General features: G+C 42.3%; 1 protein-coding gene across 2 annotated transcripts in view; it reads left to right on the top strand.

The window, feature by feature from the left end:
• The first annotated feature begins 705 nt into the window (after positions 1 to 705).
• RP1 (RP1 axonemal microtubule associated) overlaps positions 706 to 13,428 on the top strand; it is a 378,450-nt gene continuing 365,727 nt past the window's right edge. For both annotated transcript variants that reach the window (XM_077166764.1, XM_077166763.1), the window contains exon 1: positions 706 to 1,295. The gene's annotated coding sequence lies outside the window, so the exon portion shown is untranslated. The remainder of the gene's footprint in view (positions 1,296 to 13,428) is intronic.

A 13,428-nucleotide genomic window follows, 5' to 3' on the forward strand; every position in this document is an offset into this window, starting at 1 on the left:
TCTCTGGGGTCACTCGTCTTTGTGTTCCTGTCTCTCCATATAAAAATCCTTACAGCTCCATGAACTTGCCTTTTGCATAAAAGGTTTACTGACTGGTCCATCATGTCTGATGTGTCGAGCTGTGTTATGGTCTGGGCTTGGCAATACCTGCCTTAGGTCTCCTTGGAAAAGTCTTACTAATTCTTTAGATCTAGAGCCAATATTTTTTCCCCTGAGAATTCTTTGCGGATTTACTCAAACATTTTTTTCCTTTGAGTCATCACTATACAGACTCTTTAATCCCTACTGTGGAAATTATCACACAAAAGCACTGCAGGCTTTTCTTTGAAATATTTGTTTCCCCACGAGACAATGAATTTTGCCAGAGGCAGTACTACCTGACAGTGTCCACTTCTGCCTAGTCCTGAATGGGTGCTTAAATGGTTGTGGGAAGGATGAATGAAACTAGAGATGGCAAACGCGCACTGGGCATCATCTCAGTGCAGAAGAGAATCTGCTCGTGGACTCTTTAGGTCAGAGGTTTTGTTCTTTGTGGACCCATGTCTTAAACAGAGCAGGCATTTAAGGAGAATTGAATCAATGTACTTTGCCATGATGTCTAAAGAAACTCAAGCATACATTTCAAGATAAATATTGAAACTATCAATTTCACAATAAGGTGAAAGCTCATTATTTTCATAGGCCCCATCATATTTGCATTCCACAAGAGATCTCTTGATTAGAAACAGAAAAAAAATAGGTTCTCTTGTAATGCCACTTAATTCAGATATTATAGACAACTTAAAAGATGAGGAAACAGCAGTTGTATGTGCTGCATTCTGGAGATTTCTCTTTAAACTTTTTTTTTATTGTACAGTGTAACATATATACAAAGCAAAGAAATGAAAAAGCAGTAGTTTTCAAAGCATTCTTCAAAAAGTGGTTACAGGATGGATCCTAGAGTTTGTCATGGGCTACCATACAATCCTCTCAAATTTTTCCTTCTAGCAGCTTCTGGAGATTTCTTTTTCGACTCACTGATTCATAATAATAGTTACGAATCTTAGAGTAGCTCTTTACCGTGCCAGTTTGTGGCTTGGGAGTTACGTGAAGTGTTTGCTGTTGCCACAGGTAATACAGTGGACTAGGCAAACACTGGCCAGCAGGCTCAGTGCCAGAATGTTCCTGGGCAGTCCTGAAGTAACAAGCTCAGTCTTGGAAAGAGCCCTTAGCTCTGAGTCTTCCAAACCCCAACCTCAAACCCCAACATTGTAGAAGCGATTGAGGAAATTCCACATACATTTTGGAATTTGCAGGTAAAATTATGTTTTTTTCTCCTTCCTTTGATAGGGAATGGTAATTAAATTTTTAAATTTTATAATCATGGTTTTAAAGAGAGAGATTATCTTTGACTTTCTTTTAAATGAGGAAGATCGCTAATTCATGTGGAAAATATGCCAACAATGGTAAAGAAAGCATGAGAGGTTGGAGCTAAGTATTTTTTTACTCTTGGTTGCCATGGCAAAGGTAAATGAGTTATTTTTCCTGGGAGGCATTTTTGTAGATGTGTCCATGGCATTCAGGTCTTGAGAGGGTGTTTGAACAAATGTCCTCAAGTTCAAGATCCTAGAGGGTTTTTTTTTTCCCCCTCATGGGCAGGCACCAGGAATTGAATCCCGGGGGATTTTGAACAGAGGAATAATATGATTTGTTTTAAGTTTTGGAAATAATAACTACCATTTTTAAACTATGAAGGCCAAGTGGGGAGTGGCCCTTTGTGGGGCAGGACCCGTGAATGTGGGACGATGAATTGGGAAATGGCAGAGACAGTCTGATCCTATATAATTATTAGGATCAAAAAATATGAGAATCATGCAGAGGGGTCAGATAGAGCTGACAGATGTTTAGGGACTGAGTTGAAGGAGGAGTTGAATAGGGCTCTGTGATTTTTGACTGGGGTGACCTTAATTTCTCATATTCCTTGAGATAGCAGTTTTTCAATTTGCAACCCATGAGCTCATTTCCAGTCTGCAGAACAAACGTAAGAGGAGACACTGGTGGGCAGTGAGGCAAGACCACAAGACAGGGAGTCAACAGGGATGGGACTGTGGTCACTCCTGACTCTCCCAGTGTGTCCCCCAGTGTCCTTGTGCCTTTGTATCTCTCCCTGAAGGGAGATATTGGGAGTGGTCAGGTGGATAATTTATTTAAGTGAACACACTCTGCAAACAAAGTGCAAAATGAAAGTTATTGATTTAGATTTCTTCCCCCTTACTGGTCCATGTGGAAGCTCGTTTTAATTTCTATGAAGTTGCTAGCTGTTCTGACTTCTGTGTAGGCTTTCCCACTCACCTGTAGGATATTAGAGCAGGAAAGAGAATGAGTGACCCACCAAGTCCCACCGTCTTATTTTACAGACCTGGCGACAGGCTCAGAAGTCTCTGAGTGCCCGCTGGCGAGTGCAGGTGTCAAGCCCCCTCGGGGTTCTGTGCAGGGTTGTGTTGACTATAACTGCACACACCTGCCCTGGCACCCCATCTTGGTTTACCCACGAGAAGCATGTGGCTGGTCCTGCAGCCTCTGCACAGTAAGCAGGATGGCACAGTGGTTCAGGAGGCCCACTGGTCCAGAAGGTTCTTCACCTGGCACAGGGTGTTTCATCTGTTCTGAGTTTCTGCTCCTAGATCTGTAAATTGGGAATGATAAGGACAAGTGTGTAAGGCCACCATATAAAATGCTTAGCTTGTTGTAGGTGTGTGATAGATCTTGGTTGCCTGATATGCGAGAGCAGCCAGGGGTCAAAACTTGAGACACTTCAGTGGCATCTTTAGGTCAGAGGTATTTGATGATCCTTTGTGAGGCCTTCACCGGGAGCCCCCATATGGGGGTGGGAATAAACACACAAGGCTCGCTCTTGGGCTCTACTCAGGCTTTGACACTGAGCCTCTTTGCAGCCCAGGAGGTATGGACAAGCTCTGCATCTTAGAGAGACCACAGAGCTCTGGGGAAGTGCAACAGCAGTGAACTTGTTTAGAAGTGGTGGCGGCTTTGCAATAAGCACTTTACTCTGGAAAAGGAAGAGGATCTGTCTGTCCAGCCCCACAGATCTACCAAAGGTTCCTAATGACTCCCTAACCTCCTTACTTCATTTGGTAAATTCAAAATCAGTAGCATGCATAATATTTCCACAAGGATATACCACAAATCCTCTTGTTTTCTTCCTTTTGGTCAACCAGGGTTTATATATTAAAAAAATTTTAACAGAGATTCTGAGTAAGCATAGAGTGATTGTACAGATTCCTGCCATCTTCACCATAGCAATAGGTATTGACTTTCCATTTAAGTGTTCTTTTTTTATTGTCTTAGAATCCTTTAACAGCAACCTTGCCTAAAAGCCAAACAGCCACCTTAGTAACTTACAAACACAGTGAAGACATGGGCCTTAGCAGAGCTGAATGTTTCCTTCAGTACAAGGAAATGCAGTGGCAGTTTTCCAGGCTGGATTTAACTGATCAAGTTGTATGAAAAGTGAACAGTGCAGATTGTCAGCTGGCAAAAAAAAAAAAAAAAAGTTGATTCATTGGTATAGCGCATGAACTTTTGTCATTGGATTCTTTCAATTCAAATTCTTAAACATGAAAGAATTTTAGTAAATATCAAACAGATGAAAAATTAATAATACACATCATTGCTAGAACATTTTATGAGTAAATTTTTGCTTTTATGCATGATTGGTAAATGCTGTATTTCAATTAATTATGCATCTTGATAATATATGAACTAATATTGTGATGCTATATTGTGCTAGCTGTATTCAAAAACTTGAAATACATTAAAATATAAATGAAAATAATTTGGTTTTCCTCTGAAAAGGTTTCTCAAATTATAGCATTTCCGGGACAATGACAAGAATATCACTTACTGCAATTACTGAAGCTAAAGAAATATATGAGCTTAGCTATTGAAAGCATACATGCTCCCATAGCTTGTCTAGAGAAAGATGAGGTCCTGTCAATCAATATTAAGCAATTTAAAGTGCGTATCCCTAAAAAAAAAATCAGTAGCTTTTCCACTACTCAGATAGTTCTAAACTTCAAACTTTAAAATGTCTTGATTTTAGACATGTTCACATTTGAAGCTAGTATATCTGGGTGTAAGATTTTTCATTTAAAAAATGGAAAGATTGGTCTTTTGTTTTTCAGTTAAACCTTTGAACTTACCTGCTTTTTTAGAAAATTCATCCCTGAAGAGTATTGAAATGCTAGTGTGTCTATGATACATGAATCAGCTTTGGAAAAAGGTAAAAGAAACCTTTTTCGTAATATCAAGGTTGGTGAAATATGACTCCAATTTTATAATTATCACATGCGATTTCAATATTAATTGATCGAAAGAGAATTTTAATAGTTGATGCTAGACTGATGACAATATGGAAGAACAAAGCAGTTTTCCAAAGGTCTTTGAAGGTCTCCAAGGAGGCTCTGTGCAAAGATCCTGGGGCCAGGTGAATGCATTTTCTTTCTACAGGCTTCTCCTCTGAATGGGGGTCGACCAGGAGGCCCTTGTGGATCACCCCCTACTGAAGTCCTAGTAGGTTCAAGTTCTACAACACTCAAAGGTGTCCCGGCAATTGTGGTATATTTCCCTTAAGTCTACATCCCATTTTCTGCCCCTTAGGTCTTACCACTCTGATGGTGGAGGAAATCAAATCTAAAGAGGGGAGGGGAATGCATTGTTAGTTTTCCTCTAGGCCCAAGCAGAAGGCTCATCTTCACTCAGGGCTCTGCTGTGGCTCCTGCATTGCTTCAAAGGAGGTCTGAGACCGAGGGAGAGGTTACCAGGGCCTGCTTGTCCCATCAGTCAGATAGAAAAGCAGGGCACAGTTTGGGAATGAGCTTCTTAGTGACTGCGCTCCTGAAAGTCTAGCAGAGCAGTGGATTTTTTGCATTTACTGACTCCGAAGTTACTTGACATTGACCATTTACCCTTCCTGGGGCTCTGCTTCCATACATGTAATACAGACAAAATATCTCCCTGATTGGGTTGTTTGGAGAACTAAATAGATGTCTGTATTTAACAGCCCCACATGTTTTAGGTTTCTCAAAAGTGTCAGCTGTTGTTACTCTTTTCATTTGTTTGTCTTGGTACCCCAAGTGTCTACACTTTGGCTCTGGGGCCCAATGCCTGTGTCTAATGAATGGAAATAAGAAGGAAAGGCTGAATTGGAAGCAATAATAAAATTGGGCTGTTTAATTAGGAATGGGTGTAACCCCATGAGGAGCTCTTTTGAGCTGTGTTGATGTGAGTGATGTGGTCACCTAGAGCTTCCCCCTGCCCCACCCTGGATGGGACACCTTTCATGGAGCAGCACAGAAGAGATGCTGTTGGTCCAGACATCTCTAGGTAGGCTTGGCTCCTCTCATCCCTGCCTTGCTATTTCACATGCTGAGACGGTTAAGGTTGGCAAGGTGCAAAGACATTGCTCCAGAGGTTTACAGAGTTGACTTTTAACCTCTGGAAGTTTTTGCTTTTAAAGTAAATTTTTTTATTAGAGATATTTACCCCTTAGGCCGTTGCACCCTTTGTGGAGTGCCCACTGGGTGGCAGCCCAGGGTGGAAGGCACAGCGTTTAGAGATAGGGCCTGGGTGTGAAACTTGGACCCACCTCTCAAGAGTTGCACAGACATGGACCTGTTGCCCAGACCTCTGAGCCTGAGTAGCTTCATCTATAAAGCAGGGCGAGTGGCAAAAATGACCTGGAAGGGTGGTGGGGGAGACAGAAAGAAGGGAGCCTGGCCTGGAGAGAGAACTCAGCAGGTGCAGGCTGTCCCCCTAACCAACCTCCTGGTTCACCTCCAGGAGACCTTTGCCGTAGTTGTTAGCCACGTGTCGTAGACCACAAACCAGAGCTTTAGCTAGACTTGGCAGCACACGTATAGGAAGTAGAGGACCTGTGCTTCGGGGCTAGAGGAAATTCACAACCATTTCCACTTGGACATTAGCATTTTGCTTTTCCCTAGTTACCAATCTTGACATTTCTTCCCATTGTTTTTCATTAGAGCAGTTATAGGTTAACTGAAAAAATTATACAGAAGGTAGAGTTCCCATATTAGCCCCCCCTACAGTTTCCCCAATTATTAACATTTTGTGTTCGTGTGGTACCTTTGTTACAATCGATAAAGCAATCTTATCCTGTTAGCTGTAGTTCTGAATTTACATTAAATATCACTCTTTGTGCTTTACAGCTCTGTTTTTTTATTCTAGTACATACACTCAACATAAAATATCCCATTTTAACCACTTTCAAATATATTATTCAGTGGTGTTAATCATATTCACATGTTGCAATGTAATGCATACATTCCCCAAACTTTTCTGTCACCCCAAACAGAAAATCTGTGCCAATTAAGCATTAGCGCCCCATTCTCTCCCCCAACCCTGGCCCCTGGCAAACTGTATTCTAGTATCTGACTCTATGAATTTGAATATTATAATTATTTCATATCATTGAGCCCACACAATATTTATCGTTTTGTGTCTGGCTCCTTTCACTCAACTTGATGCTTTCAAAGTTCATCTGTGTTGTTTCATGTATCCAGACTTCATTCCTTTTTCTGGTTGGATAAGATTTTATTATATGTAAATACCATATTTTATTTATTCATTCATAGTTTGACGGAGCCATGGGTTGCTTTCACTTTTTGGCAATTGTGAATAATGCCACTAGGCATATCAGTTTGCAACTGACCTATTCCTTGTGATGGGAGGTTTCATGAATTTTCTAGTGTTTGAGGGTGGGGAGAACACTGGGAAAAGTCAGCAAATTTGCAGCGTAATTGGTTTCTTTAACCTGTGCATGAGTACCCGTGGGGTTAGTGGGAAGGGGCTGTGTGAAGCCTCCAGATTCCCAGTCAATAGGAAGGAATCAAGAGACATGTGCGTGTCAGTTGAATGGCAGAGAATTCATGACGGGTGTGTGCTTTTAGGTGTGTTTTGGGCAAACGAGTGCTTACAGTGCTCCATCCACTGTGTGAGGTTCAGAGAAACCTGAAGTGTACAAATCAGAAGACCCCGTTCATGGAGCCGACGGGCCAGCAGCCAACACCTGGCCATGGTAACGGCAGGCTCAAAGCCCTTAGTGCTTGAGGACTATCCAGATGTGAGGGTTGTCTCACTCTTCCCTTGAAGAGCACAAGATTCTCATGATGAAAGCCAAGGCCTGTCAACAGAAGACATGCGATTATGGGCCTGAGAGAAACAAGCCCTTCCTGGTTCTTCCTGATGGATTTGGGCTCCATTGCCCTGGGTGGTTCAGGGAACTTGTCTCCTGTTAGGTGGATACCTTTCCTTATCCTGAGAATATTCTTGGGCTTCTCCAAAGCAAATCCAGTCAACTTTGTTCCCCTGATAATAGAGGGCCAAGGGAAGGCCTTTAATGAAGGTCTTCAGAAGTCCGCAAGCTTAGACCAGGCTATCCCGGAGATGTCTGTCAGGAGGCTAAATGTTTCATAATAAATCCTCTGGCTGCCTCTCTCCAAAACACTTGAAGAAAAGCTCCCATTTTTCTTGCTGTGCCCTCTGATTAGAGAGAAGAGCTTCCCAGGGTGTTTCCTTCTCTCGCTATAGGAAGGCCTGACTAGAATCAGGTCAAAGACATTCAGTTTTATAATCTCCACATGGCGGCCTCATTCCTTCAGTCGTTCCTCTTGAAGGTTGTTTTAGTTTGGTGAGTTATTTTTCCTCCACTTTGAGCTGAGGTTTTGTAACCAAAGTATGGCCAGCTGGGGGCAGATGAGGAGCAGAGCCTCCACTGAGCTCAGGGAGCCACTTCTCTCTCCCAAGACCCTGAGCCTTTACCTCATTCCTTTGAAAGTGACAGGAGGGAAAGAGATAAGGACGATATGCTAACAGAGTATGCACAAAGGTCTCAAAGCAACAACTACCCCAAACCACAGAGACAACCTTAAAGGGCCAAAATGCTTTGAATTAGAAATAGCTGAACAGAATGGAACATGTTCCCAGGGACAGATGCAGAGGTGGAAAACTCTCCTTGCTGGCTCACCTTGCTTAGGTGTTGGAGGGAAACCTCTCACAGAGTCTGGGCCTGAGGGGTCCTGGTGGGAAACCCTGGAAACAGAGCTGACTTTTCAACTGGCAGGTGTCTGGAGACAGATCTGTGCCCACCCTTAGTTCTAGTTTCCTGATTTTCTTATGGTTGATTTGAACACTTGAGCAAAAAGATAATTTGAATTTTGCTACTCCAAATAATTGTTTGAAGGTAAAAATTCTTCATAGAAGCATCTATTTTGGCCTCCTCACATCCAAATGTGTGCTTGACACACTTTGTCAGTCACCATGGTCACAGAAGGTGCTATTGTTACTCATCAGTGGGGGTGTTTGGGTGGACAGCAGGGTGGCGCCCTTTGGCAAAGCGAGTTGAGAACTTTCTTTATATTCTGGTAAAAGGGTCAATTTAATATTGGCATCAATATCTAGGCATTTTTTATGGTTTCAGATCCAAATACCTTGCAGGAGACTACAAAAGACTTTATTATTGCAGCATAATTCAAAGCTTATCAAGGTCACTGGCATTTCACTTTATTATCATGAAGCTTCCTGAGGAAAAGTAAAGTAAAAATATAGACAAGCAGGTTTCCAGAGCTTTGCTTTTTAACATGTGGGATGGAGAAGGAAAAGTGTTCCTACTGGTTTTAAGGTGACTATTTTCAGTGTGATGGACTTTGAATGCAGTCTGCAATAGGAGGCTAAGACCTCACTTTTTTGAATCAAGAAAAAAAAATCTTTCTTTGTGCAGCATGGATTTTAGAGTGTTTCAAAGAATTTCGGGGTCTTCTGAAGCATTTCTGTAAAATGCTCATAAGAGATGCTTATGGTTGGTGTGAAATATTGCTGTTAGGTCAGGCATTGCCCAAATACTCAAACTGTTCATTTTCTTGTCTCTCTGAGTGCATTGGGGGTAGGGGAAGTAGTGGGAGATTATTTTTAGCCTTAAGTTTGGCACATAGTAGGTGCTTTCTTAGATACTTTTGGTTGCAGATAATAGAGACATGAAAAATAGGCTTCAATATATTTCTTTCTCATTAAAAAATGTGACTATACAGTCCTAGGTTGGTATGTTAGGTCTACAGACCTGAGACCAAGACTTTTTGTACTTCTGTGATTGGCTTCCTTTCCCAAGGCCACCTCATGGTCCAAGAAAGCTGCTGGAACTCCAGAAGTTCAACCATTCTTTAGGACACAGGAAAGATGAAGAAGGGTGAATAAGGGTACGTCTCCCTCTGAAAGGGTTTCCCACATCCCTGGCTCAGTGGTAGAACCCTTTCTGAAATCCCACAACCACTCTACTGCTTCTGTCTCAGTGGTTTGAGCTTAGTTACAGCTGGCTGCAATGGAGACTGGGAAATATGCCTGACTTTTAAAAAGGCCAGAGTCTTTTTATTAAAAAGAAAGAGAGACTGGATTTTAAGAGATGGCTAGCAATCATTGCTATAGTGCTCAAAAAAAAAAAAAAAAAAAAAAAAAGAAAAATTGTTAAGATGGAATGAATCTCTTGGCCGAAAGTGGCAATGGTGGGTACTTATGATATTTTGTCCAAAGGTCTTCCCCTAAAGTTATTGGCGTGTGAAAAACTGGGTGGGGAGTTTCCCACATTTTACAGTGTGAAAAGTCTTGGGCTTGGGAGAAAGGGTGCTGACCATTAATACATCTTGTATGGAGCCTGAGAGGCTGTGGTGCTCTGTGGTGCTCGTGTTATCTTGAAGGAAGTCGGTGAAAACATGAATGGGGCAATACAAATGCTTTCAAGTTCCAGAGAGGAAAATAAAGATGAGGAATGAGAAAAATCTGAGGACATCTCCAGTTTTCCTTCATATAGTTACTGAATGGGACAAAATTTGGAGAAGACTGTAGTTTCCTCATGAATTCATAAATCATTGGCATCAGTGTCTGTGCCTGAGGAAAAGTTATTTAATGTGACCAAGGCTCAGTGTCTTCATCTTTAAAATGGGAATAATAAAAGTCCCTACTTTCCTGGGGCTGTTCTGAAGATTAAAAAAATAAATATGTGTAAAGAGCTTAGCTCACTGCACAGCACATACTATGTTCCCAGCGAACAAAAATATTCAAAGTTATGCTCCCAGATTAAAGCAGGTCCTGGCTGGAGGATTTGTATGATTATAGGAGGGACACTGTAGAACGTTCAGGCTGGTCAAGGTAGAGCGTGGCAAAGGGCCTGTCTTAACCCCTTTCCCCGTTATGCAGATTTGGTTAGTCATGGCCCCCTGGGCAAGGCTGTGCCAATTGTGGATAGGAGTGTTCATTAGCATCTTTTTCTTTAAAAAAATATTTTTATTGAGATATATTCACACACATACAGTCCATCCAACCTAATCCATGGCTCACAGTATCATCACATAGTTGGGTATTCATCACCATGATCATTTTTAGAACATCTGCATCACTCCAGGAAAAGAAATAAAAAGAAAAAAGAAAAAAACTCACACATACCATACTCCTTAGCCCTCCCTCACACTGACCATTAGTGTTTCAATCTATCCCAATTTTTTTTTTACCCCTTATCCTTCCCCCCATTATTTATTTATTTTTTATCCTTATTTTTTTACTCAGCTGTCATACCCTGGATAAAGAATCATCAGGCACAAGGTTTTCACAATCACACGGTTACACTGTAAAAGTTATATTACATTAGCATCTTGATTTAATTTTGAGTCCTCTTTCACCAGATAACCTTGTGATTGTAACTTGACTTGCCATATAGACTTGTGTGCAGGGAGAGAAGGTACACATCACATCGACTTAGGTATTCTGCTGCACTTCCCGTTGTAAGAGAAATGAAGCGGCATTCTGATGTTATACCTCATTCCTTATGAGTTTGATTAATGTGAGTCTGCCACCGAAGTGAGAAAACAGTCATAGAATAAAATTAGTCTTCTGAGCTTATAGATCTGAGGGCCACAGCTTGGACCGTAGTAAAATCTACCAAGTAATGAGTCTAGGAATCCTTGTAGGCTGTAGCCAGCTGGCTTCCCAGGCCCAGCCTCTCCCTCACAACACATCCATGGGCTTCCTATATTGGAATTTGTTCACAGAAGCTGTAACCCCAAAGTTATCCCAGGTGGCAATGGGTGGGGGCAAGTGGTGGATAAGAGGGATCCATCTCTGTCTCATGGAGATTACGGTCCAGCAGGACAGAGTGTTAGTTAAACAAAATAATCACAAACACCGCATCACATGATGTCAGAGAGCCAAGTGACCAAAGGAGAGCACTGGTGTTGGATTATAGGAGAAAACAGGGCTGTGGACCTGGTCTGGCAGGACAGGGTAGGGGGTCCCACGCAGTCGTCAGCTAAATCTAGAGGACAGGTCTGGAGCTGTCTGCAGAAAGGATCTGCACTGCTGGGAGTCTGGACACTCTTTTCCTTCCTTGTGATGAATGTGTGCTGGGGGAGGGGGAGGCCATGGCACACATTTAGCTCCTCAGAATCCTCACCTGGGCACCATATCAGGTGCTTTGGAAATTCCCACCCAGCCCCCTCCCTATGGTAGCCACTGGGTGTTGGTGCCACCACCCCAGGGAGGTGGGAGACCCAAAACTCCCAGACTTTACTCATGGATTGTGGTGAGGGAGGGGAGATGAATGAGAGTGCCGCAATATTCACATGGCAGAATTCTGTCATCATTTTTCAGAAACCAATTTAATGAGTATTTAGTGTTTTGTGTGTCTTTCCTTTTGGATACTTTGGAGTGCTTACCAAACTGTTCTTTGCTGTTTTCAAATAAACAAACAGGTGAACACACGCAAACACACACCGGAACGGAATTAACAACCGAAAAGCGCTGACAAGAAAAACCAGCTTGGAAGTTCGGATTAAATGATAGATGCTTATTCATAATTTCTTTTCTCAGCCAGCTATAATCCATTTGTAAGTAGAGCACAGAAAGAATAGTATTAGGCCCAACAGAACTCTAAATATAACTTTGAACCTTGGACTGAGTCATTATGTGAGTCCTGAAGTGTAGAAGTCCTCTGGAGCTTCTGTCACAGTGTCCTCTATCACCTTTGCTATAGCTGCTCTTATGGCAGGGCTTTAGCAGGTCAGTGCAGAGCCCATCTCAGCTGTGACTGGTGGCAGCTGCGGGTGAGTTGTGAGGTCACCCAGGACAGCTTTCCCTTTCTGGTCTGCACTTACAGACTTTCCCTTCTCCCGAAATAAAGGAGAACCATTCAAGCTCGGTGCTGCTGCTGCCTGGTCCCTCCTTACTCTGTGGGTCGCTAGCTCTTGTACCATTCACCATTGCCACTTAAAGCTCATTTTTTTTTAAAAATGGAAGCCTCCCTTGGCCACAGACCAGTCTAAATTTCCCAGAGCAGCTCTGTGTTTCCCCAGCACGTGGCATACTCATTGTTACTTATTTAGAGCTGATCTTCTGTGGGAGACTTAATTCTGTGTGAGCAGGAACTGCCTTTTTGCTCAAGACTGTGGCCCACACTGTGTGGCACATAGTAGGTGCTTAAAAAAGATCTGTTCACTGTCTGGCAGATACAGTCACCCTCCTCTGCTTCTAAGTATCCAAGTTTCCCCAGAACCAAGCATGAGTTCGGATATACTGTGTAGTCCACTCCTTACATGGAAACTTAGATGATGAGGCTGAAAGGGCTCTAAGACCAATCAACCTCCCACAAATAGCCCTTTTCAGATAAGGTACTGGGTCCGTAGCAGCCCCTTGCTGGAAGATGGTGCCACTTACCCACCTCTTTCAATTGCCTTTGGCAGCTCGAGCTAAGGCTGTGGAATGCGTTAGGTTAAACAATGGGAAATTGTTTGCTGATGATTCTGAGGTTAAGAAAAAGTCCAAATTGACACATCATCAAGGTGATGCTTTCTTCTCGAAGGCTGGAGGATTCACTGTCACATGGCAAGGCGAGTGGCAGCCTCTCCTGGTTTCTCCATTCTCTTCTGGGTTCTGCTGAATTTCAGTCTCTTGCTTCCTGTGGCTTTCTCTTTCTATGTCTGAATTTCATTCCTGCTTATAAAAGATTCCACTAAAAAGATTAAGACAGATTGGGCTGGGCCACACCTTAATTGGAAAAATCTCATCATAAAGTCTTACTTACAATGGGGTCATACCTGCAGGAATGGATTAGATTTAAAAACATGTTTTTCTGGGGTACCTACAGCGTGAAACCATACCGTCCTTTCTAGAACACAGACATTTTATTACCTTCTCAGGTAGAGTCTTCCCTTTTGTCTTTTGTGAGCAAGAACGATCATACAGGGGAAAACCTCAGTTATAAATTAAGAGATTTGTTTGAGTAATGGTGCTTGATTACTCAATTTGGAAAATTGCCTGCATGCAGTGTTTTTGCCTGATTTACAATAGAACTATATGGGCAGAGACAGTGATTGA

This window comes from Tamandua tetradactyla, chromosome 6 (assembly GCF_023851605.1).
Source record: "Tamandua tetradactyla isolate mTamTet1 chromosome 6, mTamTet1.pri, whole genome shotgun sequence".
NCBI classification, from domain to species: domain Eukaryota; kingdom Metazoa; phylum Chordata; class Mammalia; order Pilosa; family Myrmecophagidae; genus Tamandua; species Tamandua tetradactyla.